This window comes from Toxotes jaculatrix, chromosome 12 (genome assembly GCF_017976425.1).
Source record: "Toxotes jaculatrix isolate fToxJac2 chromosome 12, fToxJac2.pri, whole genome shotgun sequence".
Classification (NCBI taxonomy): domain Eukaryota; kingdom Metazoa; phylum Chordata; class Actinopteri; family Toxotidae; genus Toxotes; species Toxotes jaculatrix.
Window position 1 is genome coordinate 8165768 of NC_054405.1, and position 12990 is coordinate 8178757.

A 12990-nucleotide genomic window follows, 5' to 3' on the forward strand; every position below is an offset into this window, starting at 1 on the left:
GCACGTCTTTTACCCAACTTGAGTGCGGCGCGCTGCGTTTAAGGCTCATTTGGCTAAAATCAGGAGTCATTTTGCCAGTTAGCCAGTTGTCAGTGAGTCAATTAGTGGGTCTTCCAGTGTGTTAGTGAGTGTGTGAGAGGTTGATGGAGCTGCTTTCCTGCGCAGAGCTACACGTGTTATTACACTGGTGAACCCAAGCGCACGGTCCTGCTCCCACAGCCATTAATAAAGGTGAAGGGGCCATTAAGTTTTCATCAGAGCCACTTTATTACTCCACCACTCCTCACTGATGTGCATGTAGCTTCGCTGATGCCTGCTATTTTTTTTTTTTTTTTTGTCAACAACTTGCACACAAACACAAACCTGTACAGTACAAACGATATGTGCTTAGGCAACAATATTGTGCGTGGAGGGCATCTGTGCTGGAGTGTGCACACGCAGATACATGCCTCAGCAGCCATTAGTCCTGCCCTGTGTTTGCGGTAGAGGAAATATCACTGTGCATTGGGCTCTGTTGTCTCCATCAGAGTGGAAGAGCGTGGCTCTTGACTCACTCAGGAAAATCAAACCGAGCCATTCGGATGCAGTGTGAGTGAACCAGAGGAGGATGAGGACAGGACAAGGGAGGAGGAGGAGGAGGAGGAGGGGGAGGAGGCTCCCTGAGAGGCTGGCCTACTTGTGCCGTAGTTTCTTTGGGCTTTTCTGTTGTCGCTCCATGTTGTCGAAAGCTTTTGCCTGGACCGCGCTTGGACCGCTTTCCAGGGCTGCTGGCACTCTGGAGCCCAGGGCTGTGGGGCCATCGCCAGGCTGGCAGGGCCTCCATGTAACCACACACACACAGACAGACAAACCCCTGTGAGATGTGAAAGAGGGTGGCAAACAAACACAGGCGTATGCTGCATTTTTACATTATACAGGAACGATGGTCAAGATGTAGAAGTCTTTAAATCATCTGGCAGCTCATGTTAGTTGGTCAAGCAGAGTTGGTTATGTGACAGTTTAAAATAATGTCTGTACAACACATTACCACAGTTTTTTCTTCCTTCCCTCTTTTTTCCCTATTGCCATCAATATTACTGTTTACATTTTGTTTAAATATGTATTTATTTAATTATTTAATTCTTTTTTCTGTGTAGTGGGAGGTGAAGGGTTGTGAATCTGTTGTTGTGGAGATGCTCACTTTTACTTACTGGAGTGCTAAACAACACCTTTTGTGTCTGTTTGTCTGGTGTCAGATATAAATAGTGGTGGAAAGGAACAAAGTACATGAAGTAATATAGAGGAAAATCTTGTTCTTTATGCTTCACTACATTTATTTATTATTGGTTGAGCTATACGGCGGTATATAACATAGCTTCACCAATATTAAAATGGTGCCTACACATTGATGCATCAATAGTTATAATTCAATTAATGTCCATCAATATAATATATATTATGTTGAAATGGGCTTTTGTGCATAGTGAGTGCTTTTGCTTTTGGTACTTTAAGTATATTACACTGAACAATAGACTTTGGCTGAAATGATGCACCTGCATATGTTTGACTTTTTAGGGACGCCTGCATTGTTAAGTTCAGAGTTGCATATATGTGAACTTTCAGAAAAAAAAATCTGAAAATGGATGTTGACATGAACTGCTATTTACAAATTACTGTCAGTATAACTCAGCATTATCCACAATCCATAAAAGTGTTTTCAGTTGATCAGTGCGGTGCAGCAGCACCACCCACCACACATTAAGCTTATTGAAAACAGCCTCTTCTGCTTAGTTGTTTTCCACATAAATTATTCCTTGTCTTACTTCTGCTCGATTCTGCTGGGTTGTGTGATTTCTCCATCAGAGCAGCTGTAGAGTATAGTGGTGGCGTGTGAGCATGTTTGTGTACACATCAATGTACGTGTGTGTGTGTGTGCAGAAGTCAGTGGAAGTGTGAAAGCGTGTGTGCTGCAGTGGTGGTTGCCAGGTTGGACGTGTCAGTGGAGGAGGTGTCCTGTGAGCTGCTGCTAGGTAAAGTGTGAAGGAGCAGGAGGAGGAGGAGGAGGAGGAGGAGGGCTCCTGCCAGAAAACATTTTCACCTTAACTTGTTAACAGCTTATGTGTTTCCAGCTGCTTCACAGCACTAAACACTGGAGCTGGATTAGCTTGGCCTCTGTAGAAACCAGCCAACAGCTCAGACACGTATAACTCAGTGTGTACGTGTATACATGGGAGCTGGTGTGTCTGGGTGCTCTTTGATTGTACTGTGTGTGTATTTTTTTTTGCTCTCTCTGTTTTGGCGTGTGTGTTTGGACTTCTCATGCACTACATGCCCACTGAATGTCAAGGTCGTCTTGTAGCCTAAATGAGTCATGGCCCACCTCCAGGAACGCTGATTGGAAAACGCCTGAGTTCGTCCTCATCTTTTGTCTGTCTCAGGCAGAAAATGGCAGCGTGTCAAGGCGGAGATTCTGGGCTTTGGAAAAAAGAGGGATGTGATTGGCTTCCACTGAAATCCTCTGACACATGAGACAAAACAATCGGCCCGTGTTGACTTTGCCACATGCCAAGAAGATGAATTGTAGACGTTACTGGAGATGTTTTACCACGCCTAATTACCAGCTACCTATGAGGAACACTTACTGGTGCATAAACCCTGCTCGATGCTCTAAATGTCATTTCACCACTCACTGAGCCAGAACTAGTTTTAAGTAGGTAGATAACTCATTTAATGAATTTAACTTACGATTCCTTTGTCTGTCTGCGACTCAGCTTTTTGTCTTTGCCTTCCTTCATTAAGATCGATATCTAGACAAGCTTACACTGTGGAAGAAAAGTTAACGAGTAATCGAGCGGGATGGGGTGGGGGTAATTTTTGGGGCCTTCTTTATAAAGTGAAAAATTAAGTTCATCCTCCACTCAAGACCCCAATAGTTTTCATACCTTCCTTTAAAGCAGTCTAGTTTGAAGTCTGTCCTCTTTGCCTTTTAAAGATCACATCCAACAACATCCAAGAAACTAAATAACATTTACTCTGAGTTTTATTTTGAAGGAGCCACATTATTTATTTATTTTTAACCAAATAGATTAAAAAAAAATAATCTCATTTTGTTTACTTTGTATTGAAAGTACTTCAGTCTAAGGAGACATTTGTCAACTCAAAACATGTGCTCTCGTTCAGTGATGGTTTTATTATGTTCTCTGACTTCAAACAGACACCAGCATAGCTTATTTATTGCACAGCTCCAATCCAGAAAAACAGTTAGAGCCGAATAGAGCGAATGTGCTTTTGTTAAATATATGACATGTGCCCTCCCGCGCAGAGCGTGATGGTATGCTCCTGGTGCAGATCAGGTTCAGGGATTCAACACTTTGTGTGCTGCCTAATAACAGAATGATGGACAAGGTCTGGCCTTTATCTCTCTGAGCAACATGAGAGAGAAATGAGGGGTCTCTCTCTCTCTGAGTCGGCCTCCACCGCAGGGGCCAGAAGGTCCAGCGACACACACACACACACACGTGCGCGTATTCCTCAGGGACTCAGTGTATCGCCTGCCACTTTCTGCCAAATACATCAGCTCAGCAGACTAGCAGAGGGCTGTGAAATCTCCACTGAACAGAAAGCCGTCATTTCGTCCTTGATGCAGGCTGCAGTTGCTTCTTAGATTTACTGTAGCAGTAAAGCTTCTCACTCCCCCTCTCTACCTCTTATAGCCTCTCTCCTTTAATGCTAATGGGGAACCTCTGTGGTGAAAGCCATTTGTGTGGAAGTGTGTCTGCCTGTTATAAATGATGTTATGGGGTCTAATGCACATGTTGTATTCCTGCTTTCCCCCCCGTGGGGACTCCTTTGCCCAGTTTGCATGAGAGACAAAAGGTGGACTCGTCTGGCTTCTTCTTCCTGCCGACCTCATTCTGTTTTGAGCTTCATGTATACGCTTCTGTCCACAGAGGCACATTCACTACACACACACACATACACACAGACACACACACACAGACACACACACACACAAAAACTCATTCTCAAACACATCAGTGTGTGATCAAAAGAGACACTGATGTGGTGTACAGTGGCTGTCCATGTCAGCACTGATGCAGTAATTAGGTGTTCAGGGAGGGATGACTGAGGGACATTAGGGAGCAGAGTGAAAGAGAAGAGGAAAAGGTGGATTCAGGGAGTTATTTCAATACAAATCCTTCTCTCGTTACCCTCCAAAAAACTGCCCCAGCAGTAACAGGTCGTCCATACTGAAGCAAGTCTGTATCCACTCAAATCCAGCGCCCCAGCAAACCGCCCCCATCCGCAGCACAAAGCGGCCATCATCCATTTTCACACTCAGTAATAAACTGAACTCTGTTTCCTTTCAGCTGCTATCATAAAAGGAAATCCACCTGTAATGTTGTGGCTCTACAGCTCTGGCACATTTCCCAGTCTGCTCCCTAGCCGTGACCTTTAGCCCAGCTTCTTGTACTCTGTGCACTTACCTGTGAACGGACAGAAAGAAAAGAGCAAAGAGTACAGCATGGATGAGAGGAGAGAACGAGAGCAGGGGAGGTCAAGAGTCGTGTTTTACTACCATCTCTTCCACCGAGTTGTTTTTCAGGTGGCTGGTTTAGAACAGGTCTACACATCATCTCTCTGGTGGCGGTGGCAGCGGTGGCGTGCTGCCTCAAAAAATGCGTACAGCCGCTGCTTTATGAGACAAACATATCCTTGGCCCCCGGGCTCAGCCAAAATATAAATTAGCAGTGGTTTGTATTTGGTTGTCTGTACAACTTGACTTATTCCAGGTACATAAATATACTCATAACAAAAACCACAGCGTGGAGCAGGAGAGGGCGCTGGAACCGGAAAGAGAGATAGATGTTTAGTCCTTTGACAGCAAGTCTTGCGTGAAATGTGGTGTGCTGACTTATTATCATACAGCGCATGTTTACTTCAAGGCCATCGTCTGACTGGTGACAAAATTAATAGTAGGCGGTGTGTACACAGAGGAGCGTTTTTGCAGTGATTTGGATGAATGGGGCTTTTGGGCGGCATCACAATTCTCATTTTTACTCCATCACAAGCTACAATTTGCTTTTTTCCATGTTCAGGCTAAAAATCATTCCAAACTCCCACTATTGTTATAGTAATGTAGTCCAATTTGACTACAATATCTACTGGAATGGGTTAGAAGTATATAATCATTTGCTTATACGTCAGGGTGGTATTTATCTTTTATTTCAAAGTGAGCCAGTGTTGTGTGTCTCTGATGGGAGCAGTTTGTGGGGTTTGTCAATACACTGCTTCTATAGGAGACACTTAAAGGCTCATTCTAGTGCCTCTGCATTTATTATGCAATCAACTACAAATCATGCATACTTTATATAACTGCTCACCATTTTTGAAAGCACACCACGAGTCTTCATGCTGATTTTCTTCTCTGTGGGCAGCTGGTTTCAGTTTATGTCGGTACAATATCAACATACAGAGGCTTGAGACTTGCATGAGACAGGAAATCCACGTCATGATGCTGTTAAGTGGAGGCACAGTTAAAAGTAGGGGCTGTTGTCACAGCTCTCCGTGCTGGTGCCTTCAAGGATGCTCTGACATCTGGGACTTCTGAGCTGGCTGCTGATCAGAAGCCTTTCAATCCATGAAACAAACAAATTCACACGATCCGCCTCCACACATCCATTTTGTGCTGTTTGTCTTCAGACCAGACTGAACTCGCCTGGTACTCCCAAACTGGAGACCCGGACCTCACCCGAGACAGAGGCCATATTTTACATATTTCTTCTTCAAAAACAAAGATGTGTTTGCTACTCTGGAAGGCTTTCTCAAAATTAAAAAAAAAAAAAATTGACAACAGCAACAGACCAACACAGAATATGGAAATACACACATTGCAGTGAACTCCCAGTATGTTTCACAGACAGTAAATCATCTGCTTTACCCGTTAGTAGATCAACTTGGCCTTTTCCGATATCAATCAGATGAACGTGCCCGGTAAACTCAGGTTGTCTTTCTGTTGTCACCACAAGGTCATAATGTTTCCACAGTGCAGTGACCTTCCTTAAAACATTTGGGTTCCCTTTTTGCATTTCTTTTTTGCTTTATTTCATTCATTACTGAGCGCTAGCTCATGAGGCTAATGCAGTTCAGTGGCCATGCTGTCTCTTCTCCTGCTTCCCAGTGGGCATAGTTTATCTACTTACAACACATGATCCACATCACTGCAGACGACTGACAGAGAGAGAGAATTTAAGTTACATTTGAAAATAATCAAATGCAAGTCTGAGGCTTTGTGCAACAAGCCCACTCATCTGGTTGAGGTCAGACAGGCGAACTTCAGTGAGGGTGTCCTTGAACAGCCTCAGTCAGTTCACAATGCTTTACACATCTCAAGAAAGTTCCAGCTCTCTGCAAGTTTATTTTCATGCTGTTCTGAGAGGAACACAAAGCATTGACTGCCTGGAAGGTAGGAAATCAATTTAAAAGGCTTTAGAAAACATTTGGCAGTAACGTTGACAATGCCTGATTTGTAGTTCATTCAATTCAGTTGACTTTAAGGAACGCACAGCAGTGCTTTGGAATTGGAACAGTTTGAAACAGCATGTTTCATCATCAAATATCCAACAACATATCACAAATACAGCACATACTGTACAGATAAATAGGGGAAACTCTCAGTTATGCTTGTATCATTGTTGCTATAGATGTGATGTAGAGAATAACTGTGTCTCATAGTTTAAAAAGTATATTACAATCAGATCGCAGTTGCTTTTGCCCAAAGCAACTTCAGCACCCACACATAATGGGACATTATGGGAGTCATGGTCTTGCTAACGGACTAACTTAAGGATTTTGACATGTGGAGGTTGAGACCTTGCAATAATGGCTGAGCCGCAGCACCACCTGATCTACAGCCGTCCTCTATATGTTAAAGATTTATCAGCGATTGAAATATAGAAATCTGGGAAAATGTACACGTTATTTTTAGTATTTTAGAAGACACTACTTCTCTGCTTTAAGGTAGGACATGTCCTTCCTCAGGACAATCTAAATCCTGTGTCTGCAGAGTTTGTCACACATTCCTGATTGTAAGATTTTGGGGCGTTTGTGTCGGGTGGCTTTGAGGGAGTGTGTCTGACAGGCGGAGCAGGGCAAGAGGTCAGCGCTGCATACGGGCGAGGGATTGAAAGTGCAGAGGAACAGCTGTCCAAATGATGGATAGAACAGGTGCCTTAGAGAGAGATGAAGAGGAGTAGGAGGAGGAGGGGGAGGAGGAGGAGGAGAGGGGAACATGTTGATCTGCATTTTATACCCATCTAGGTGAAATAGAGAGGAAATCAGTCTGGCTGAGAGGGAGAAGGATTTATGATCTCATCAGCCTTGATGGATGGATGTTACCTGCAGTGTATGATCATTTTCTGCCGCTTTTTATATCTGATATTTGATATTCTCAAAGCAGTGGGCACAGCAAAACACTCGCCCTGATGATGCACACCTCCGAAGCCACTGACGGTCAAAAATGTGATATACTCTCGTAGCAGACAGGGCATGTTTATTCAAATGTTGGCTGAATTCCCAGCAGCAGAAAAAAAAACGCCTCGACACTGTGAGCGTTTATCTCTCTTATGAATTATACTCTTTGCTTTGGCAATATTTAAGAGCCTCTGATCAGCAGTTCCCAGGTAGACACAGTGAGCTGTCTGACTGATAGGAGAGGCGGGGGAAGATGGGGGCAGCATCATAGAGCGCTGTTTCCTTCAGCGGGGGGACGTGCTGAGTCAGCGGGCTCCAGGAGGCCGCCATCCATTTGTTAAGCGCCCTGTCACTTCCACTGCCTACCCTGTGGATCCTGCGGGTAGTTTATGTATTGATTTAACAGGGAGCCTTTCTCCATTTTTTAACATAAATGATGGCTCACTTGGCTCGATGCACAGAAGCCGGTTGTAGCCTTGTGAGTCGGCCTCTGTCGGCAGTGAAAGCACAGGGGTCGCCGGTAAAAGAGTGAACAGGAAAAACACTTTATTACAGTAAATCTATCCCCACTTCACTTCTTAAAGCCGACATTCTGTAGAGGAAAAGATGCTAGTGAGAGGTTTTTTTTTTAAAGAGGAGAAGATACTAGTTTGATGGAATCAACTATATTTTTGTGATTTTCTACTGTGTCTCGATATAGTTTTACTGCTCCACTTTTTACTTCTCGCAAATCCTGCAACATCAAAACGTAAAGCTCCTGGGATCCAGCCAAGCTTCCAAACATAACGTCTTTGTTGAATCCCAGAGCGAGCCGTGCAACTTCAGAGAAGAAAATCCACAAGTCCCATGTGTGTAGACTTATTCAGTGTTATATAAAGGCAAATGTCACTGAATTTCAGATTTAGAATATCTTACTCTCATAAGCTCTTAGGCAGTTTAGACATGTCAGACATTTAAAAAATTAGCTGTTGGTGGGGACATGAATTGCCTGTGTTTCTGTTTAGTTTTTGGGGTCAGAAGGGAATTACAGCATCTAATCAGAATTTTCTGTGGGGAGTTGACTGTCTTACCATTAGAGGAGAAGGCTCTCTTTCTCTCTCACTGAAACTATGTAGAGAGAAGCAGCCCTTATGTGGGAAACATTTATTGCAACTCATTTAGACACAGTGGAGTTAATGTTTTTGTGCATTTGTGGCTTTGGAAGTGCACATCATCACAGTGAGCGTTTTGCTGTGCCCACCGCTTTAAGTTATGTATTTTAACTTAGTATTAGCTTTTAAGTAGCATTTCTCTCTTTTCACCTTGAAGTAAAGCGTCTTATGCCATTTATGTGATATTTTTATCAGTTTCAGGTCATGATCATCAACCTCAGAGAACAATGTTCCATAGCTCTATATTCTTTTACTTTTACAAAAGGACAACAGCAGGTATCATTCCAACCTCACCCTGTTGATTTGGTACAAACAAGCACTCAAGCTCTCGTTCTTGCCCACTAAAACTACCTGAGGGTGGAAAAAATATTCCTCAAGAAAAAGTTAATTTCCTCTTCTGCAATACAGAAGAGTTCGCTGCAGCTGTGCTAATGTGCAGCTCCACAGAGAGAAGTGAATGAAAAGAAAAGATGAATATGGAAGCACCCAGTTGGACACGGGTAAAGGCAGAAGTATAACAGAGTCATTTGGATGCAAGTCAGTTTGTGCACCGGTGTAACATCTCAGATTAAAGTCTAGTTTAATCTGTTTTGAGCTTATAAATGTAAAATCTCCAAGGCCTGAGTTTTGTGTTCATTCCCAGCAGTGTGTCAGTTAGTAATGACTTTAATAAAAACTGTGGCGTCTCGCTGCAGTTTGCGCAACTCAACATTATCCCTTACACTCTCATACCGAAACACAGGATGGAATTACACTTTCAGATGCATACAAGTTATTTGTTCAAAGTATACACCATTTATTTCTGAATTCTTATTAAAGAAAGCGCAACAAATAGTTAAAAACAATCTGAACTCACTTATCATTCACATTCAGCACTTAGCAGTGTTCGCCCAGCAAGCCACAGTGATTTACAAAGCTGAGCTTAATTAGCGACCCACTGTGCAGTGATAACCTGTCAGTCACGTAAGACGAAGCAGCTCGGCAGCATGTTGTTGTCCAGTTACATCATTCGTACCCCGAACCTCCATAGGCCAGACTCTGGGCTCCTTAACATGCAGCAGATGCTCTTTCTGCCATGAGGATGATAGTTAATCAGACTGATGCAACTGTGATCCAGACCCAGCAACACACTTTATTTTTTTTTTTTTTATTCCTGTGGAGATCTACTTTCTTCTTGATTTGTGTGTCTTCATGGAGAAGCACTAGACGTTCTTGCTGTTAGTGCTCCATCCTGACATTAAAATGTGGAGGTCTGGTTACTGGTTTGACTCTCACACTAAAGATATTAATTTGGTTATTTGAAACTGGCCCTGTAGGCAGGGTTGCCAGGTCTGTGATATTCCCACAGAATTGGTTTACTTTTGAAGTGTTGCCACGGGTTGGTTAGACCTATTTTGCACTGGAATTACATGAATAATATAAATAAATAAAAATCCACATTTTAAATGGAATACTTTATTTATACCCAAATCCTACCAAACAGACTCCAGATTGTTACTTATACACACACCAACACACCACCCATGAATACACACACACACACACACACAGAGGATGTGCTGTAATGCTCTCCTGAGACTACAAAAAGGTCGAGAACCACATCACATAACGAAATTTTATTTATGATAATATACCGTATCTAATTACACGGGGCCATTTTAGGACCTAGGTGAAAGAACTGTTTAGGGAAACATTAAACTGCTTTTAATGCTGGCGCACAAAACATTTACGGTGTGACTCTGTAGATATTACAATACATTTGGTGATGATAGCAAAGCCGTTGGACTTTAAAAGTAGTGTCTATGGTTTGGCAGATGCATATTTTGAGTTCTGGTATTGGGGCTGGTTTCCAGGCTCATTATGATTGGCCACTTTGCTGGTTTTGTCAGACCTGGCAACCCTGTCTGTAGGTAGATGTTCATTTTTGGGGTCAAGGAGTTTGTAATCGGAGCGTAACATGGACCAGTCTGACTTGCAGATGAAATGAAGCAGAGTGGTGGAGGCAGATATAGTAGCATTTCCAGTTGCTACAGTACAGTATGCATGAATTATGAAATGTGCACTTGGGACTAGTGGTAGTGCAGATCATACATAAATGCAAGAGCAAGCTGGGCTGTGTGAGTTTTTGAGGGTGTGAGTATGAGAGGTTTGCTGGCTTCCACTGAAGCTCTCATATGCTCTTAAACCGCTCATTACAGGTGGAGGAGGTTTGGCCACATGGACACGATTGATTATGAAAAATCCTCTATATGTTGGGATTTAACCATAAAACAACAGTTACAGATGAGATCAATAAATGTTATGTCTGAGTTCTTAAAAAATCTAGAGGGAATTGTCTCTTTTCTGTAAACTCACAAATTTCCTGGGGATTGTCATCCAGTTCAAACTGGAGTGTTGAAAGTAGCTCACTGTGCAGAAGATTATCTCCTCTACAGATCACTGATTAAATTTCTTTCATACTCTTTAGACTAATTAATTTCCATGCTCCTCAACTCATCCCTGCCTTTTAAACTACGATGTGATAATAGAGCAATGTCTTTAATATGTTTCGTGTTTCCAGGCAAACAGATGACAGCAGCGTTGTTCAAATGTGTGTTAATTAATCCAGGCTAACAGGTTGTCATCGGGCTAAAATGATCCTGTTAATTCTCACCCAGTTGATTTGGTTCTTGGAACACAGTTAGAGGATTGATTTGATAATCTTGGATGAAGTTATCTTGAATCCCAGTGTACGCTCTTAGTTTGAAATAGAGGCAACACAAGTAGAGATCAAAGCCATGATCAGCATTCACATCTCTGAGTGCTGCTCATGTGTTTGCAGTTATATAAGCCAGACTCAGACTCATGGACATTTTATTTGCTGCTGAATTATTACTGCTGTTATTGGGTCATATATTGGACTCCACAATGTTTCCACACTTCCATACATTTAGATATTACCAGTGAGTGTGGACAGACTGTGTGGGTGATGGTGGCTGCACAGTTGATGAGGTTGTCCCCAATGAAAGTGCAAGAGACGCTGAAGTGATAATCAAAAGTCTTCTGCAATAATAATTCTACTGTATGCTGTGAAATGATCGTATTTGAGAATACTAGCTTATACGTATTTACTAGCATATACATATTGTCACTGTGAAATGAAAGCTTACACTCTCAGAACGTGTAGCTTTAAATGAACTATGTGACATTTTAGGAAATTTGTTTATTTGCCTTTTTCCCAAAAATTAGACCACTCTCATGTCTCTATGGTAACTGAAGCTAACGTCAGCAGCCGGTTTGCTTAAAGCAGCACGAAAACAGGAAACAGTGGGAAAGAGCGAAACAGCTAACGGCTGTCCAAAGTTATTCTTGTTTAAACAGATATTTAACATTTAAACAAGATTTAAGGTGTTAATTAGTGAGCTTTACAAGTGCTGACAGACAGATTTTGTTACCTTCGGAGAGAACCAGGCTAGCTGTTACTCTCAGCTAACTCGCTGCTAGAGTTAGCAAAATATTAGCCAGAGGTATCTTCTCATCTAACTCGGTAAGAAAATCAAGAAGCCTATTTCCTAAAATGTTAACCTATTCACAGATAATTTTCTTTAAAGTGAGTTTAGTAGTCAATTAATACCTTTTAGTGTGGAAATGACACTAATATGTCAAATTACATGTTGTTTAACAATTGCTTTTAGTTGAGTTTATGTCCCAAACTAAATTTGGATAGGTTCTCTTTTGAACGGTACATACTTTTTTTTTTGTTGTGTATTTATTGTGTCTAAATATAGGTAACTATATTATTAAAATTCAGTTGTGATGATTTCAGATCTTAGGCCTAATGTTTTCTCAATAATCTTCCCATCTACTCTATTACCTTAAATAAATAATAAATCTTGATCCAGCTCACTGTGAGTAAGCCTGTAGATGAACAGGGCACACAAATAGTAATTTGAAAGAAATCCTCAATCTGTACAAATGCTGCGTGTGATTTACAGCGCTTGATGCAAATGTGATTTATTATTTTCAAGTAAAACATTTTTCTTTTCACCTTCAGGCAGTTGTTGCAGTCTGAGTAGGTGATTTGATGCTGCTTATTATTAAGACCTGAGCCATGCATTTTGTTTACATGTAAACAGGATGAAGCAAATGTCAGAGTGGATAAAATGCTACTAGCTGGATAAGATGTATGCAGATGGAGCCTTACTGTATGTGGGCTGTAGTGTTATGTCAGCGTGAGACTGTATAGCACGTCTTCACTTTCAAAAGGCAAAGTGCTCCTCCCTCCACCCCCCCTCACGTCTTGCCTACATTTCTCTCACACTCCCGCGTCCTCTCATCTTGGGCTCTCCCTTCAGCTCTCTCTCTCTCTCTCTCTCTCTCTCTTTCTCCTGCAGTGTCTATGTTTTTT

General features: G+C 42.1%; 1 protein-coding gene across 1 annotated transcript in view; it reads left to right on the forward strand.

The window, feature by feature from the left end:
- LOC121190850 (transmembrane protein 211) overlaps positions 1–12990 on the forward strand; it is a 91635-nt gene that overhangs the window by 1853 nt on the left and 76792 nt on the right. The gene's annotated exons all lie outside the window — the stretch shown is intronic.